Source organism: Dasypus novemcinctus, chromosome 28 (assembly GCF_030445035.2).
Source record: "Dasypus novemcinctus isolate mDasNov1 chromosome 28, mDasNov1.1.hap2, whole genome shotgun sequence".
Classification (NCBI taxonomy): domain Eukaryota; kingdom Metazoa; phylum Chordata; class Mammalia; order Cingulata; family Dasypodidae; genus Dasypus; species Dasypus novemcinctus.
Genome location: NC_080700.1, coordinates 17171727 through 17177494, shown reverse-complemented (window position 1 = coordinate 17177494; position 5768 = coordinate 17171727). Strand labels below are relative to the sequence as shown.

The 5768-nt window shown below is 42.8% G+C and overlaps 1 pseudogene; it reads right to left on the bottom strand.

Moving 5' to 3' along the window:
• Positions 1-469: 469 nt before the first annotated feature.
• LOC101426840 (DEP domain-containing protein 7 pseudogene) lies at positions 470-2103 on the bottom strand (annotated as a pseudogene).
• Positions 2104-5768: the final 3665 nt, after the last annotated feature.

The window sequence follows — 5768 nt, the reverse complement described above, 5'->3', positions numbered from 1 at the left end:
GCAATGCAGAGTGAGAAGATAGGGGTGAGAAGAGAGGGGGGGGGCCGCCAGGTTATGGAGTGAGGCGGCGGAGGTTCTCGGGGCCCTTACCCTCGGAGCGGTGCAGTGGTGGGGTTGCTTTGGCCCCACATTGGGCGCCAGTTGAGGGACAAAACAGGGTCCCTGTTAAGGGACGAGTGGGGTCCCTGTTGCGGGACGAGTGGGGTCCCATTGTGGGACGAGCGGGGTCCCTGTTAAGGGATGAGTGGAGTCCCGTTGTGGGACGAGAGGGGTCCCTGGCATGGGGAAGAAAGCCTCGTATGGCCGCTGAGGCTTCCCTCAGGGGCTCTGAAGGCGTGGAGGGCACACAACCCAGGAAGAAGTCGCGGAGACAGGCTGATGGCACAAGTCTGTTTTTTTTGTTTTTTTGTTGTTGTTGTATTTTTTTTTATGAAAGAATTTTTTATTAAGTACAATTTCATATTTAAAAGAACTTCCAACCTTACAAATGTGATTGGATATTTAGTATACATAATTTATTTTTAAAATATACAAGTTATACATTAACACTAGAAACACAGTCCCCAAAATATTCAATAAAGATGTCTGGATGACACTTATAGAACTGACCTAGCAATTTTTTCTTCTCTTTGGCAGACAGTTTTGAATCTCCATCAATAGTTTTTAGTAAGTTCAACAGTTCATCTTTGGTTGTCTTCTGTGTACTACTGGAATAATCATTTTGATCCATTCTCTGGCAATAAATATATCCTGTGTCTCTGTTTGGTTCTCTTCCCTTCTGCATGGCCATGAGCTTAACACTAACAATTTTATGTAGAGTTCCAGGAATCTTAAAAACATCTTTTTGATGATCATTTAAAAAGAGTACTAGAAGATCAGTTTTGCCTTTGGATACATTTTTATTGTCAATGATGGCTTTCGAGAATATCGTTTTCACAACCATTCGGTTGTCACTTTCTTTCTGTAATTTAAATTCAGAAAGATGTGCTGCAACAGCCATGAAATACAGCAGTCTTCTAAATTCTTCTCTCTTTTGAGACTCCAAAAGCTTTAGAAAGAGCTGAGTAGCTTCTAATGCTATTTCAGTCTTCCCATTCACCAAGAGTTCTGCAATCGCATTGTGAACATCAGATAAATGTCTTAACAGAGGTTCCCTGGTACTGTAATATTTGCCAAGGGCATCAAAGAGAAGTTCTTTTATTAAGTCTGTTCTATCTGGTTGCTCAGGGAAGTTTCTGCTTATGTCCACCACCATCTGGTCTGGAAGGTATTCTAAGCAGTCAATTGCTGCAGAAAGCCACTCATCTTCCTGAGAGTCGCTATAAGCCTTGAGAATCCCTCGATCCAGATAGCTACTATCGTAGATCAAGTCAGGATGCCTCTTGGGTTGAGGAACTTTAGGTACAACCTCTTGCTGTTTGAGTAAGGACTCAAGAAGTGGAAGGTCTACAAGTTGTAATAGGCGCCCAATTGTTTCCTCTTGCCATACTTCATTAATAACTTCTGGAGACAGGGTTGTAGAGCTATTTACATTAGGGAAGTTAGCTGGCTTTAAACTCAGATTTTTCCACAGATCCTCTAAACTTGCTGATTTCAAATCAGATGACTTAAATAATGCTTCTGCATACCTGGAAGGTGAATATAGTTTGTTCTCTTTGCCTAACTGACTGTCTTTTGTCAGGTATTGTGGTAAACCTATAAAGGCTGCAACTACTATCTTCAAATGTAGGTTTTTTGTCTTTTCCAAAGACTTTGGTTGGAACTGCTTCAAACACTTTGTAGTCCGTAAGTGCTTGACACACTTTCACCACTTTGGCCCGAGGAATATCTACATCACCAAAATACTTATTCTGAATTAGGTGAGAAAAAATGACATCCACAGCTTCTGAACCAACAAAGCAGTCATTGTGCCATTTTAAATGGTGTCTTCGTCTCTTCACTTCCACCTGTGCGTGAAGGGTGCTTATAATGCTGCTCCATATATATGTGGCTCCAAATAGCTTCTGGGCCACAGTGAAACCTGGAGGCCTCTGCGCGGGGCTCTGGAGAGCCGAGTTCAGTGCCGCCGCCTTCTCCCGCACCATGGCCATGGCCGCTGCCGCCGCCGCACCGCCGAGAACAAGTCTGGTTTATTGCGGAAGGGGATGCAGATTTATAGGATTGGGGAGTGGTGTGGCGGGTTCTGATTGGCTAGGGCAAATGCTGTTTCCATATAAGGCAATGTTCTGGCATTGGGCTAGTGATTGGCCAGTAGAGTATGTGCTAACTCTTGATAGGCTGACACTGTTACTAAGCTGATAGGTGGTTGTAAGCTGTTGCTGGGCAAACAGCATACTAAGAGATTAGGTTTAAGGGAGGGGGAGGGGAAGTGAGAGCTGGGCTAGGCAGGAGATAGGAAGGGGGAGGGCGGTGCCGGCTAGCCGTTAGCAGCAAAGGCCTAGTCAGGCGTGGTCACCTTGTCTAGGCCCAGTGGGCAGAGGCGGTGTCACCTCTTGACGCACTGTTTGCCACTGAGGCAAGCTGGGTGCCCCTCCTCCCACAAGTATCCATGTGGAATCTAGGCCCCCTCTTGACATAGATGTGGAATGGACACAACCAAGCCAAGGTCCACAGGAAGGAGGAATACAGTAAGGATTAGAGTGGACTTAATGATATTCTATTCATGAGCTATTGTGATTAATAATCGAGAAAATGTGGCATTGGTGTGGAAAAAGTGGCCATGGTGGCTACTGGGTGCAGGGAATGGGAGGAAGAGATGAGATGTGGAGGCATTTTCGGGACTTGGAGTTGTCCTGGGTGGTGCTGCAGGGACAATTGCTGGAAATTGTATGTCCTCCCATAGCCCACTGGATGGAACATGGGAGAGTGTGGGCTATGGTGTGGATCACAGGCCATGGGTTGCAGCGATGCCCAGAGATGTACTCACCAGATGCAATGGATGTGTCATGATGATGGGGGAGAGTGTTATTGTGGGGGGAGTGGTGGGGTGGGGGCGGTGGGGGTGAATGGGGACCTCATATTTTTTTAATGTAATATATTTTTTAAAAATGAATAAATTGAGTAGAATTTGGAAAAAAAAAAAACCTCCCCGAAACCAAAGCCAACAGATAAATAAAATCACTAAAAGTGATAATAAACAAATTAAAAAAATAAAAAATAAAAAATATAAAAATGGGGAAAAGATTGGAACAGACACTTCTCCAAAGAAGAGACATAAATAGCTAAAAAGCATGTGAAAAAATGCCCAAAATCAGTAGTTATTAGGGAAATGCAAATCAAAACTACAATGAGATACCATCTTACTCCCATAAGATTGACAGCTATCAAAAAACAGAAAACTACAAGTGCTGGAGAGAATGTGGAGGAATGAGGACACTCATTCACTGCTGGTGGGAATGCAGAAGGATCCAGCCATTCTGGAGGACAGTTTGGTGGTTTCTCAAAATTCAGCCATAGATTTGCCATATACCCCAGCAATTCCACTGCTGGGTATATACTCAGAAGTACTGAAGATAAGGACACAAACCAATATATGCACACCAATGTTCATAGCAGCATTATTTACTGTTGCCAGAAGTTGGAATCAACCCAAATGCCCTTCGACAGCTGAATGGATATATAAAATGTGGTATATACATACAATGGAATACTACTCAGCTATAAGAAGGAACAGTACAAACACATGTGATAATACGGATGAATCTTGAGGACCTTATGTTGAATGAAGCAGCCAGGCATTGCAGGACAAATACTACATGACCTTTCTTTTCTTTTATTTTTTTAAAAGATTTATTTATTTATTTATTTCTCTCCCCTTCCCTCCCACACTGGTTGTCTGTTCTCTGTGTCTCTTTGCTGTGTCTTCTTTGTCTGCTTCTCTTGTTGTCAGCGGCACGGGAATCTGTGTTTCTTTTTGTTGCGTTATCTTGTTGTGTCAGCTCTCTGTGTGTGGCGCCATTCCTGGGTAGGCTGAACATTCTGTCGTGCTGGGCAGTTCTCCTTATGGGGCACACTCCTTGTGCATGGGGCTTTCCTACGCAGGCGACACCCCTGCGTGGCATGGCACTCCTTGCATGCATCAGCACTGCACATGGGCCAGTTCTACATGGGTCAAGGAGGCCCAGGGCTTGAACCGTGGACCTCCCATGTGGTAGACGGATGCTCTAACCACTGGGCCAAGTCCGCCACCCCCTACATGACCTTTCTGATATGAAACAAGTAAACTGAGCTGTCTCAGAGAGCTAGAGAATGGAAGATAGGCTTAAAGGAATTTGGGAAAGAGAGGAAGGTTGCACACTAATGCCTACATGTGTGAAGTCTATGATAAGTTGGAGGTATTTGTACAGGGAAAGGATAAGATGGGAGCATAGGGTTACATTTGGGTGGGACTTTGTGGACTTGAGAGGGAATAGGGTTGGGTGGATGTGTCAGATGGCTCAGGGATATGGGAGGAGGGCTTGGGGGAAGAGTTGGGGGAATGTCAGGTATATGTTTGAAGCTATAATGTTGAGAAAACTCTTTAGAAAGTGTAATAAGGACGGATTACGTGTTTAAGGTGCTTAAATGGAGGGGCATCTGGTACAGGCGCAAGCTTCTAGGAAGTGTGTAAGTGTTCGTTTTGTCATAGTGTTTAATCATTGGGTGGAGACCCATACAGTGAGTGTGAAGGTGTACCCACGTCCTGGGGAGACCTGATGTTTCCAAATAGAGAGAATTGTGTCTCTAGAGAGAATCAGTGGCTCCCAATTAGTTAGGGCAGTCTAATAAATCAAGCCCTCAGCATTATTACCTATAAATCCGGTCCCTCAGGTAATGAAGATTGATTGTCACTGTGGGCCCTGAGGGGAGGGGAAGAGAAGTATAGAATAGATGGAAACATGTCAACTGGGGGTCAGTGGACATGCTCCACAAGATTATGCAATGATCGATATAGGACATGTTAACTTACACCAAAAGTGTATAAAAGTCTATAGGCTAAAATGTAAACCATAATGTAAAAATAAGTAAGCTAAAAATTTTGAAATTTGTACCGCCTAAAATATACACATAATGTAAGCCAAAATGTAACCATGTTTGATAGCTGTTTCAAAATCTATACATCAGCTGCAACAAATACAACATGAACATGTAAAAAGATCATTGCTGGGGAAAGGGAATAAAGGTTTGATGTTGGATGTATGGGAGTCCCCTATATTGTGTATGTGAATTACTGTGATCTAAAACTTTTCGAAGACAAAATTTAAAAATTAGAAGGAAAAAAAAGGATGTAGACACTGAGGAAGAAGTGAAAGAAACTGCCTTGCCCCTGTACATACAGGGCAACACCTATTACAGTGATGAAAGGCAAAAAAAAAAAATGTTAGAAACAAAGCTTTATAATATTTTTCATTTTATTAATGCACCAATTTATTTTTACTTTAAGTATTTCTAAATTATTATGTATTCTATTTCTAAACTTTAAACCCATCACTATATTTCAATTTCCCATTAGTTGAGTTTTGCAATATATTAAACTTCATTGTTGAAGAAGTTTTGGATCACACAGAGGTTAAACTATGGCAGGGGAGGAACACTGGTGTGAGGTGTTATTGATTGGGGGCACATGACTGAGGGGAAGTTCTCCAGGGCATGTATATAGGGGACATAAAAATATTCTGATATATGTTGGGTATTTTTATAGTAGTTACAGTTACAAACATCAACTGAGGGAGTGCTGGGTTCCTACCCAGGGAAGCTCTGTCACATTCCCCAATGAAACAAAAATAATC